The 13,504-nt window shown below is 37.6% G+C and overlaps 1 long non-coding RNA gene across 5 annotated transcripts in view; it reads left to right on the top strand.

Moving 5' to 3' along the window:
* LOC139944631 (uncharacterized) overlaps positions 1-13,504 on the top strand; it is a 63,388-nt gene that overhangs the window by 30,964 nt on the left and 18,920 nt on the right. For 3 of the 5 annotated variants that reach the window (XR_011786998.1, XR_011786997.1, XR_011786995.1), the window contains 5 exons: positions 1,220-1,347; positions 4,375-4,503; positions 6,122-6,246; positions 9,975-10,101; positions 13,126-13,254. This is a non-coding gene — a long non-coding RNA (uncharacterized lncRNA). The remainder of the gene's footprint in view (positions 1-1,219; positions 1,348-4,374; positions 4,504-6,121; positions 6,247-9,974; positions 10,102-13,125; positions 13,255-13,504) is intronic. The other 2 variants (XR_011786996.1, XR_011786999.1) reach the window with 2 other exon arrangements.

Below are 13,504 nucleotides of genomic sequence, written 5' to 3'. Positions count from 1 at the left end.
AAAGCATAGGTTTTTGAGTACCTTCAAAACTTGACATTTGAACTAAAGCCCAGTGGACTCTGAGACATCTCAGTTCCCTAATGTTGTGCAGTGCATAAATTTTCCCAAAACTTGTTTTTTAGTTCAGCAAAACCTTTCAACCGAATGATACTTCAACATCACAATTTATTCATGAGTCAATGTTGTGACGCTTCTTAAGTTGGCTGTCAACTCAGTTGTCATTCTTTGACTCAATTTGTTGCATTCAGCAGAAAGTGACTTCATTTGGTGTTGAATCTTGTTGTATTTGGCAGTTAACTTTGTTGCATTTGGCAGAGTTCATGGTCCCACACATTATTAGCCAAGTAACCGCTACACTTCCTTTATGTAGATATTGTTGCATTAATCAGGGCAAACACCCTTGTTCAGTCTTTGTGTATCACAAACAACATGCCTGCACAGTGCAACCAAATCCCTTGTTGCATTTTGTTGCATTTGGTATGGTACTCATTTCAAACGGGGTGCATTCTGATGTATTTGGCAGGGTATGTAGAGGGACCCTAATGGGGGTTGAGGGCTTTAGGCGAATGTTTTTCAGTGCCTATAAAACTTGCAGGTCTAATGTTTTTTAAACTCACAAACTGTGCTGCCCAACTTTTGACGGCTGGTGTCGTGTAGTGCTGGAATTTTTTTGTGCCAACCTAATGATAAAACTTTGTACAACTTATTCCTGAGCCAACTGCCGCAGTTTCCCAAAGCACATGTTTTTGAGTCCCTTAACATTTTGCAAGTGTATAATTTCTGAATTCCGATAGATTCTGTGCCGTCTCGAAAGCTTTGCTTTGCTGTGAATTAATTTTCCCAAAACTTGATCTCCAGTCCCGAAACCTTCAACGTACAATTTATTCCTGAGCCAATGTTGTGATGTCCGGTAACGTTTCCCAAGTCACATGTTTTTCAGTCCCTTAAATACTTGCAAGTCTATTGTTTTTGATCTCTAAAACCTAACCCCATTAGATTTTGTGATGTCTCAACTTTCCAAATCTGATGACGTGCTTTCATTGTTTTTGTTTTTTTGTGAGGCTCATGTTTTCTTCTTGTCCCTGAATGTTTTGGGCTCTAATGACATTTGGACTTTTCAATTTTTAATGTGCCGATGTTGTACTGTGTCTCAAATGTTTCTGAAGCATGGTGACATTTGATGAAATGTTTATGGGAATGTATGTGATTTTGTTTGCAGGTTATTCACTGGTTAAAGAGCAGTATCTATCATGGACGAAAGCTTCCTTCATGAGAAGATGTTTTTATCAAGCTCAACTTGGATTGTCATATTTGGGACAGCTTTGCATCACTCCTTCCTTTTCTAAGGTATGTTGAAACATGTGATTTCGTCCTAGTGTTGAAACCTTGCACAATGATTTTAAACTCTTAAATTGCCCCAGATGGGGGACGCCTCTTCAATTTGCCTGAAGCACATGTAGTGCAGTCCTTGAAAACTTGCCACCTCTTTGTTGGCTGGTAAAGTTTCCCAAATCTTTAACTTCTATAAAACTTCCAAATGTTATGGTTTTTTAACTCTCAAACTATATCCTATTTAGTTCTGTGCCGTCTCAACTCTCTAAAGCTGTTGTTGTGCAGTGCATAAATTTTCCCCAAACTAGTCCTTCAAAAACTTATTAGCATACAATTTATTCCTGGGCCATTGTTGTGACATCTGCTATAAGTTTTTCAAAGCACATGTTTATAGGTCCCTTAAAACCGTGCAAATGATTTGGTATCACTCTCAAACTAAAACCCAGTGGAATTTGTGCCGTCTCAACTCTCTAAAGCATTAATTTTCCCAACACATGTTCTTCAGTCCTGCAAAACTTGACAACCTAATGATCCATCACAATTTTTTACTCAGAAAATGTTGTGAAATCTGATACAGTTTCCCAATGCACATGTTACTGAGTTCCTTAAAAACTTGCAGGTCTTTTTGAAGTCTCAAACTAAACCGCAGAGGATTCTGTGCCATCTCAACACCTTAGAGCAACGTTTAAATTTTCCAAAACTTGTTTTCCAGTCCCTCAAAACTTGCCAGCATAATGGTCCTTCAATGTAGAATTTAGTCCTGAGCCTTGTGATGTCTGCTAACGTTTCCCAAAGCACTTGTTTTTACATGTAAGTCCATTGAAACCTTACAAATCTAATGATTGTCCTGCTCTCAAACTGAAACCTCATTCATGTCAATGGATCCTGTGCCATCTAATTCTCGAAAGCTGGTGTTGTGCAGTGCTTAAAGGAACACGTTGCCTTGGATCGGTCGAGTTGGTCTTTGAAAAGCGTTTGTAACCGTTTGTTATAAAATACATATGATTAGAAAGATAATTTAAAAGTAGACTGTAATGATCTACACAAGTATGGTTTTCCTTTTACCTCGTCGACAAACACGGTCGGCCATTTATGGGCGAGTTTTATTGGCGAATTTATGGGCGAATTTATGGGTTAGTTCGCATAGAAAGAGGAAAACCACGCAGTTTCGAGGCAAAAATCTGTGGATCATTGTATTCTAGATTTAAAACATATTTCTAACCATGTTTTTTACAACAAAGAGTAAGACCAACTCAAGACCACCGATCCAAGGCAACGTATTCCTTTAATTTGTTTTTTTACAAATATGTTGTTCAGCCACTCAAAATTTGTATACCTCTTACCAACATACAATTTATTCACTAGCCAATGTTTCCAAAAGCTAACCTTTTTTTCAGTCTGCAAAAAAATTACAGGTCTTAAGTTTTTTAACTCTCAAACAAAACCCACATGTTTTTTCAGTCCTTAAATACTTGCCAAGTCAAGTGTTTTTTTTTAACCTTGAAACTAAACACAAATGGAATCTGTGCCATCTCCATGCTTGAAAGCATTGCAGTGAATAAGTTTTCTTAAAACATGTCTTCAGTCCCAAACTCTCAAACATTTCGATATTCCAATGTACAATATAAGCAAGTCCTGAGCAAGTGTGGTGACGTTTGCTAAAGTTTCCTAAAGCACATGTTTTTCCAGTCACTTAAAGACTTGCACGTGTAATTGATTTTGAACTCTCAAACTAAACCCCAGTGGATTCTAAGCTGTCTCTACGCTTGAAAGCGTTGCTGTGCAGTGATTAAATTATTCCAACACTTGTTCGCCAACCTAATGATACATCAGCGTACAATTTATTCCCCATGAGCTAATCCTGTGATGGCTGCAAAAGTTTCTCAAAGCATCGAGTCTCGTAAATTTGTTCAAAACTTCTTTTTTACACTCTGAATTTAACCTCAGTGGATTCTTGCCGCCAAACTCCTGAAAGCTGACTTGTGCAGTGCTTGAATTGTCACAAAACTCGCAGTCTTGCAAAACTTGCTAACCATCAACTCACAATTCAACCATCAAAGTACAACTTTGTGTTAGGCCAATGTTGTGGTTCTAAATGTTCTTATGTTGTTTCCTTAAGCACATGTTTCTGAATCTAATGTTATTGACGTTTAAAACCCCAGAGGATTCTGTGCCATCTCAAGGCTTGAAAGCAATGTTGTCAGTAAATACATTTTCCCAAGACTTGTTTTCCAGTCCCGCAAAACTTGCAAACATAATGACACTTTAACGTACATGTACAATTTTGTTGCAAGCCAATGTTGTGACGTCAAAGAATGTTTTGTTCAGTTCCTTAAAAAATTGCTGATCTAATGCTTTTTGAGCTCTCAAAAACTAGACCCCATTAGATTCTGTGCCGTCTCATCGCTTGATAGCGACATTGTGCGGTACTTAATTTTTTTCAAAATTTATTTTCCAGTCATGCGAAACTCAAAATTTATTGCCAGCATTAGCCTATATTTTGTTACCTGAAGTTTGACAAGCACATGTTTTTGATTCCCTTAAAAACTTTCAAATGTAATGTTTTTTTCTACACTCATCAAACTGAACCCAGTGGATTCTGTGTCATCTCAACTCTCGAAAATGTTGTTGTGCAGTACTTCTTTTCCCAGTCCTGCCAACCTTATGATATTTCCACATACAATTTAGTCATGGGCCATTGTTGCGATGTCATATAACCACATTTGCACATGTTTTTCAGTTTTCAGTCCTTAAAAAATTGCAAGTCTGGTGTTTTTTGAACTCTCAGATTAAACCCAAGTGGATTCTGTGCCGTCTCAACTCTCAAAAGTTGATGTTGTCCAGTCTCTAAAATGCTGTGCTGTTTTGGTTTTCCTTGAGGCTCATGTTGTCTATAGTCCCTGAATAATTTAAGCCCTAACGATACTTGAACTGCAAATAGTTAACGAGCCAATGTTGTATTATTTTTTACACTTTCCCTATTTAAGCATGATTACAATTGATGAAATGTTTATGGCAATGTTTATTGTTCTTTCTTTGCAGGTTATTCACTGGTTGAAGAGCAGTATCTATCATGGACAAAAACTTCCTTCATGAGAAGATGTTTTATATCAAGCTCAACTTGGATTGTCATATTTGGGACAGCTTTGCATCACTCCTTCCTTTTCTAAGGTATGTTGAAACATGTGATTTCTTCACAGTGTTGAAACCCTGTGCAATGATTTCATATGGGGGACATCTCTTAAAGTTGCCAGAAGTGAATGTAGTACAGTCCTTTAAAGCTTGCCAACACTGGTCGGTTGCCAAAGTTTCCCAAAGCGTATGTTGAGTCCCTTTATTAACCAAACCCAAGTGGATATTGTGCCATATCAACTCTCTAATGTTGTGCAGTGCATAAATTGTCCATAAATTTGTTCTCCAGTCCCGCAAAATTTGCCAACCTGAGCCAATGTTGTGACGTCTTCTAAAGTTTCCCAAAGCACATGTTTTTCTAAGTCTAATGTTTTGAACTCAGTGCATTCTGTGCTGTTTCAACTCCTTGAAGCTGTTGTGCAGTGCATAAGTTTACCCAAAACAGGTTTTCTAGTCCCGCAAAACTTGCCATCCTAATGATACTTCATCCACAATTTTTTCCTGAGCAAATGCTGCGACGTCTTCTAAAGTTTCCTAAAGCACCCTTTTTTAAGTCCTCTAAAAACTTTTAAATGTATTGGTTTTTTAACTCTAAAACTCAACCCTATAAAATTATGTGCTGTCTGAACTCTCTAAAGCTGATGTTGTGCAGTGAATAAATTTCCCAAAGCATGTTTTCTAGCCCTTCAAAAACTCACCAACCTATTTCCAAAATACATTTCATTCCTGAGCCAATGTTGTGACTTCTGCTTAAAGGAACACATTGCCTTGGATCGGACGAGTTGGTATTTGAAAAGCGTTTGAAATTGTTTGTTATGAAATACTTTTAAAAGGTTAGAGAGATATTTTGAAAGTAGAATATAATGATCCACACAAGTAACATGGTCTGCCATTTTATTAAGTCAAAATTTTGACTCCACGAAATGGCAGACCGTGTTTCCTCGCGACGTATAAGAAAAACTGTGCAATTTCGAGGCATGTTTGTGTGGATCAAATATTGTATTCTAAAATATCTATCTTACCATTTGTATAAATCATAATTAATGGTTTCAGACGCTTTTCAAAGACCAACTCGACCGATCCAAGGCATTGTGTTCCTTTAAGTTTCCAAAGAATATGTTTTTGAGTCCTTTAAAAACCTGCTTGAACTCTGAAACTAAACCCAAGAGGATTCTGTGTCGTCTTAATGCTTGAAAGTGTTGCTGTGTAGTTCTTAAATTTTCCCCAAACATGTCTTCAGTCCGGGAACCAAAAAAATCAAACTTGATAATTCACTGTACAATTTAGTCCTGCACCAATGTTGTGATGTCTGCTAAAGTTTCTCAAAACTTGTTTTCCCGTCACTTTAAAAGATTTGCAAGTCTAATGTTTTTGAACTCTCTAACTAAAACCCAGTGGACTCAAAGCCGTCTCAACGCTCAAAATCACTGGTGTGCAGTGATAACATTTTCCAGTCCCACAAATTTTGCCAACCTAACTGTTTTTTAAACTCTAATCCTTGAGGCTCATAGTCTAGTCCCTGAATGTTTTGGGCTCTAATGATATTTGAACTCTTAAATTGTTAAGAAGCCAATGTTGTACTGTTTCTTAAATTTTCTCAAAGCATTATGACATTTGATGACATTTTTTCTGACAATGTTTGTTATTTTGTTTGCAGGTTATTCACTGGTTGAAGAGCAGCATCCATGGACAAAAGCTTCCTTATGAGAAGATGTTTTATATCAAGCTCAACTTGGATTGTCATATTTGGGACAGCTATGGATCACTTCTTCCTTTTCTAAGGTATGTTGAAACTGTGAATTTTTCTTAAATTCTTAAATTGCTCCGGCAAGTGACATATCTTAAATTTTTCCCAAGCACATGTAGTGCAGTCTTTGAAAACTTGCCAACGTTGCGTCGGCTGCTAAAGTTTACCAAAGCATAGGTTTTTGAGTACCTTCAAAACTTGACATTTGAACTAAAGCCCAGTGGACTCTGAGACATCTCGATTCCCTAATGTTGTGCAGTCCATAAATTTTCCCAAACTTGTTTTTCAGTTCAGCAAAACCTTTCAACCGAATGTTCAACGTCACAATTTGTTCATGAGCCAATGTTGTGACGCTTCTTAAGTTGGCTGTCCAACTCTTGACGGCTGGTGTCGTGTAGTGCTTGAATTTTTTGTGCCAACCTAATGATAAAACTTTATACAACTTATTCCTGAGCCAACTGCCACAGTTTCCCAAAGCACATGTTTTTGAGTCCCTTAACATTTTGCAAGTGTATAATTTTTGAATTCCGATAGATTCTGTGCCGTCTCGAAAGCTTTGCTTTGCTGTGAATTAATTTTCCCAAAACTTGATCTCCAGTCCCGAAACCTTCAACGTACAATTTATTCCTGAGCCAATGTTGTGATGTCTGGTAACGTTTCCCAAGTCACATGTTTTTCAGTCCCTTAAATACTTGCAACAAGTCTATTGTTTTGGATCTCTAAAACCTAAACCCATTAGATTTTATGATGTCTCAACTTTCCAAATCTGATGACATGCTTTCATTGGTTTTTTTTTTGGTGTAGCCTTGCTCAAGGCAGTCGCATTATTCGCTCTGAAAAGACGCCGCTGTAAACCCGCATGACCCACCCGTATACACACTGTCAGATCGTACGAATACTGTTCACACAAGTCATCGCACTCGTACCACTAACCGCATGCGGAGGCCGTCAGGCCGACAGCCTTGTGGGGTCTGTATCTTCCGGGTTTAATGTGTTGTATTGAAAAAATTCCACTAGTGGAAAAAATTGGGGGGGGGGGGGCTCTCGGATATGCTAGTATGCAGCTCATGAATATGTATATCGTTCATCAGACCTATCAGACAACACAGGATGTGAGGCAAATGAATTATTCATTTTGACGTCCAATCACGCCCGCCTATCATGCTCGCTGAGCGTCCGTGGTGGTGGTGTGTGTAAAGCTGTTGTTGTGCAGTGCATAAATTTTCCCCAAACTAGTCCTTCAAAAACTGATTAGCATACAATTTATTACTGGGCCATTGTTGTGACATCTGCTTAAGTTTTTCAAAGCACATGTTTATAGGTCCCTTAAAACCGTGCAAATGATTTGGTTCTAACTCTCAAACTGAAACCCAGTGGAATTTGTGCCGTCTCAACTCTTTAAAGCTGATGGTGTGCAGTGCATTAATTTTCCCAACACATGTTCTTCAGTCCTGCAAAACTTGACAACCTAATGATCCATCACAATTTTTTACTCAGAAAATGTTGTGAAATCTGATACAGTTTCCCAAAGCACATGTTTTTGAGTTCCTTAAAAACTTGCAGGTCTTTTTGAAGTCTCAAACTAAACCGCAGAGGATTCTGTGCCATCTCAACACCTTAGAGCAACGTTTAAATTTTCCAAAACTTGTTTTCCAGTCCCTCAAAACTTGCCAGCATAATGGTCCTTCAATGTAGAATTTAGTCCTGAGCCTTGTGATGTCTGCTAACGTTTCCCAAAGCACTTGTTTTTACATGTTAGTCCATTGAAACCTTACAAATCTAATGATTATTCTGCTCTCAAACTGAAACCTCATTCATGTCAATGGATCCTGTGCCATCGAATTCTCGAAAGCTGGTGTTGTGCAGTGCTTAAAGGAACACGTTGCCTTGGATCAGTCGAGTTGGTCTTTGAAAAGCGTTTGTAACCGTTTGTTATAAAATACATGATTAGAAAGATAATTTAAAAGTAGACTGTAATGATCCACACAAGTATGGTTTTCCTTTTACCTCGTCGACAAACACGGTCGGCCATTTATGGGCGACTGTGTTAGTTCGCATAGAAAGAGGAAAACCACGCAGTTTCGAGGCAAAAATCTGTGGATCATTGTATTCTAGATTTAAAACATATTTCTAACCATGTTTTTTACAACAAAGAGTAAGACCAACTCAAGACCACCGATCCAAGGCAACGTATTCCTTTAATTTGTTTAAAAATATGTTTTCCAGCCACTCAAAATTTGCCTACATGTACCTCTTACCAACGTACAATTTATTCACTAGCCAATGTTTCCAAAAGCTAACCTTTTTTTTTCAGTCTGCAAAAAAAAAAACAGGTCTTAAATTTTTTAACTTTCTAACAAAATCCACATGTTTTTTTCAGTCCCAGGTCAAGTGTTTTTTTTTTAAACCTTGAAACTAAACACAAATTGAATTTGTGCCATCTCTATACTTGAAATCGTTGCAGTGCAGTGAATAAGTTTTCTCAAAACATGTCTTCAGTCCCGCAAGTCCTGAGCAAGTGTGGTGACGTTTGCTAAAGTTTCCTAAAGCACATGTTTTTTCCAGTCACTTAAAGACTTGCAAGTGTAATGTTTTTGAACTCTCAAACTAAACCCCAGTGGATTCTAAGCTGTCTCAACGCTTGAAAGCGTTGCTGTGCAGTGATTAAATCATTCCAACACTTGTTCGCCAACCTAATGATACATCAGCGGACAATTTATTCCCCATGAGCTAAATCTCTTAAATTTGTTCAAAACTATTGTTCTTTTAAACTCTGAATTTAACCTCAGTTGATTATTGCCGCCAAACTCCTGAAAGCTGACTTGTGCAGTGCTTGATTTGTCACAAAACTCGCAGTCTTGCAAAACTTGCTAACAATCAACTCACAATTCAACCATCAAAGTACAATTTTGTGTTAGGCCAATGTTGTGGTTCTAAACGTTCTTATGGTGTTTCCTTTAGCACATGTTTCTGAATCTAATGTCTTTGACGTTTAAAACCCCAGAGGATTCTGTGCCATCTCAAGGCTTGAAAGCAATGTTGTCAGTAAATACATTTTCCCGAGACTTGTTTTCCAGTCCCGCAAAACTTGCAAAAAGAATGACACTTTAACGTACATGTACAATTTTGTCCTGAGCCAATGTTGTGACGTCAAAGAATGTTTTGTTCAGTTCCTTAAAAAATTGCTGATCTAATGCTTTATGAGCTCTCAAACTAAACCCCAATGGATTCTGTGCCGTCTCATCGCTTGATAGCGACATTGTGCGGTACTTAATTTTTTTCAAAATTCATTTTCCAGTCACGCAAAACTTGCCAATTTATTGCCAGCATTAGCCTATAGATGTTGTCTGAAGTTTAACAAAGCACATGTTTTTGATTCCCTTAAAAACTTTTAAATGTAATGTTTGTTCTACTCTCAAACTGAAACCAGTGCTGTGCAGTGCTTAACTTTTCCCAGTCCCGCCAACCTTATGATATTTCCACATAACAATTTAGTAATGGGCCAATGTTGTAATGTCTAAAACACAGTTGCACATGTTTTTCAGTCCTTAAATAAATTGCAAGTCTGGTGTTTGTTTAGCTGTGCTGTTTTGGTTTTCCTTGAGGCTCATGTTGTCTATAGTCCCCGAATGTTTTGGGCCCTAATGATGTTTGAACTCTCAAATAGTTAACGAGCCAATGTTGCATTGTTTCTTAAATTTTCCCAAAGCATTGAGACATTTGATGACATTTTTTCTGACAATGTTTATTATTTTGTTTGCAGGTTAATCACTGGTTAGGAGCAGTATCTATCACGGACAAAAGCTTTCTTCATGAGAAGATGTTTTTATCAAGCTCAACTTGGATTGTCATATTTGGGACAGCTTTGCATCACTCCTTCCTTTTGTAAGGTATGTTGAAACATGTGATTTCGTCCTAGTGTTGAAACCTTGCACAATGATTTTAAACTCTTAAATTGCCCCAGATGGTGGACGCCTCTTCAATTTGGCTGAAGCACATGTAGTGCAGTCCTTGAAAACTTGCCACCTCTGTGTTGGCTGGTAAAGTTTCCCAAATCTTTAACTTCTATAAAACTTCCAAATGTTATGGTTTTTTTAACTCTCAAACTATATCCTATTTAGTTCTGTGCCGTCTCAACTCTCTACAGCTGTTGTTGTGCAGTGCATAAATTGTCCCCAAACTAGTCCTTCAAAAACTTATTAGCATACAATTTATTCCTGGGCCATTGTTGTGACATCTGCTTAAGTTAAGCACATGTTTATAGGTCCCTTAAAACCGTGCAAATGATTTGGTTCTAACTCTCAAACTGAAACCCAGTGGAATTTGTGCCGTCTCAACTCTCTAAAGCTGATGGTGTGCAGTGCATTAATTTTCCCAACACATGTTCTTCAGTCCTGCAAAACTTGACAACCTAATGATCCATCAAAATTTTTTACTCAGAAAATGTTGTGGAATCTGATACAGTTTCCCAAAGCACATGTTTTTGAGTTCCTTAAAAACTTGCAAGTCTTTTTGAAGTCTCAAACCAAACCGCAGAGGATTCTGTGCCATCTCAACACCTAAGAGCAACGTTTAATTTACCAAAACTTGTTTTCCAGTCCCTCAAAACATGCCAGCATAATGTCCTTCAATGTAGAACTTAGTCCTGAGCCTTGTGATGTCTGCTAAAGTTTCCCAAAGCACTTGTTTTTACATGTTAGTCCATTGAAACCATAGGCCTACAAATCTAATGATTGTTCTACTCTCAAACTGAAATCTCATTGGATTCTGTGCCGTCTCAACTCTCTAAAGCTGATGTTGTGCAGTGCTTAAAGGAACACGTTGCCTTGGATCGGTCGAGTTGGTCTTTGAAAAGCGTTTGTAACCGTTTGTTATAAAATACATGATTAGAAAGATATTTTAAAAGTAGAATATAATGATCCACACAAGTATGGTTTTCCTTTTACCTCGTTGACAAACACGGTCGGCCATTTATGGGCGACCGTGTTAGTTCGCAAAGAAAGAGGAAAACCACGCAGTTTCGAGGCAAAAATGTGTGGATCATTGTATGCTAGATTTAAAATATATTTCTAACCATATGTATTTTATAACAAACGGTTACAGACGCTTTTCAAAGACCAACTCAAGACCACCGATCCAAGGCAACATGTTAATTTAATTTGTTTAAAAATATGTTGTCCAGTCACTCAAAATTTGCCTACCTCTTACCAACATACAATTTATTCACTAGGCAATGTTTCCAAAAGCTAACCTTTTTTTCAGTCTGCAAAAAAATTACAGGTCTTAAGTTTTTTAACTCTCAAACAAAACCCACATGTTTTTTCAGTCCTTAAAAACTTGCCAAGTCAAGTGTTTTTTTTTAACCTTGAAACTAAACACAAATGGAATCTGTGTCATCTCCATGCTTGAAAGCATTGCAGTGCAGTGAATAAGTTTTCTTAAAACATGTCTTCAGTCCCAAACTCTCAAACATTTCGATATTCCAATGTACAATATAAGCAAGTCCTGAGCAAGTGTGGTGACGTTTGCTAAAGTTTCCTAAAGCACAGGTTTTTTCTAGTCACTTAAAGACTTGCAAGTGTAATGTTTTTGGACTCTCAAACTAAACCCCAGTGGATTCTAAGCTGTCTCAACGCTTGAAAGCGTTGCTGTGCAGTGATTAAATTATTCCAACACTTGTTCGCCAACCTAATGATACATCAGCGTACAATTTATTTCCCATGAGCTAATCCTGTGATGGCTGCCAAAGTTTCTCAAAGCATCGAGTCTCTTAAACTTGTTCAAAACTATTGTTTTTTTAAACTCTGAATTTAACCTCAGTGGATTCTTGCCGCCAAACTCCTGACAGCTGACTTGTGCTGTGCTTGATTTGTCACAAAACTCGCAGTCTTGCAAAACTTGCTAACCATCAACTCACAATTCAACCATCAAAGTACAATTTTGTGTTAGGCCAATGTTGTGGTTCTAAACGTTCTTATGTTGTTTCCTTAAGCACATGTTTTTGAGTCTAATGTCTTTGACGTCTCAAACCCGAGAGGATTCTGTGCCATCTCAAGGCTTGAAAGCAATGTTGTCAGTAAATACATTTTTCCAAGACTTGTTTTCCAGTCCCGCAAAACTTGCCAAATTAATGACACTTTAACGTACATATACAATTATGTCCTGAGCCAATGTTGTGATGTCAAAGAACATGTTTTGTTCAGTCCCTTAAAAAATTGCTGATCTAATGCTTTTTGAGCTCTCAAAAACTAGACCCCTTTAGATTCTGTGCCGTCTCATCGCTTGATAGCGACATTGTGCGGTACTTAATTTTTTTTTAAATTTATTTTCCAGTCATGCGAAACTCGCAATTTATTGCCAGCATTGGCCTATATTTTGTTGTCTGAAGTTTGACAAGCACATGTTTTTGATTCCCTTAAAAACTTTCAAATGTAATGTTTTTTTCTACACTCAAACTGAACCCAGTGGATTCTGTGTCATCTCAACTCTCGAAAATGTTGTTGTGCAGTACTTCTTTTCCCAGTCCTGCCAACCTTATGATATTTCCACATACAATTTAGTCATGGGCCATTGTTGCGATGTCATATAACCACATTTGCACATGTTTTTCAGTTTTCAGTCCGTAAAAAATTGCAAGTCTGGTGTGTTTTGAACTCTCAAATTAAACCCAAACGGATTCTGTGTCGTCTCAACTCTCGACAGTTGATGATGTCCAGTCTCTAAAATGCTGTGCTGTTTTTGTTTTCCTTGAGGCTCATGTTGTCTATAGTCCCTGAATGTTTTGTACCCTAATGATGTTTGAACTCTCAAATAGTTAACGAGCCAATGTTGTATTGTTTCTGACACTTTCCCTATAAGCATGATGACAATTGATGAAATGTATTATGGCAATGTTTATTGTTCTTTCTTTGCAGGTTATTCACTGGTTGAAGAGCAGTATCTATCATGGACAAAAACTTCCTTCATGAGAAGATGTTTTATATCAAGCTCAACTTGGATTGTCATATTTGGGACAGCTTTGCATCACTCCTTCCTTTTCTAAGGTATGTTGAAACATGTGATTTCTTCACAGTGTTGAAACCTTGTGCAATGATTTCAACTCTTAAATTGCTCCATATGGGGGATATCTCTTAAAGTTGCTAGAAGTGAATGTAGTACAGTCCTTTAAAGCTTGCCAACACTGGTCGGTTGCCAAAGTTTCTGCTTAAGTTTTCCAAAGAACACATCTTTGAGTCCTTTAAAAACCTGCAGGTCTAATGTTATTGGAACTCTGAAACTGAACACAAATGGAAT

The sequence above is a fragment of the Asterias amurensis genome, chromosome 11, assembly GCF_032118995.1.
Source record: "Asterias amurensis chromosome 11, ASM3211899v1".
Taxonomy (NCBI): Eukaryota; Metazoa; Echinodermata; class Asteroidea; order Forcipulatida; family Asteriidae; genus Asterias; species Asterias amurensis.
The sequence above is the reverse complement of the archived record's forward strand: the minus strand, read 5'-3'. Positions and strand labels throughout refer to the sequence as shown.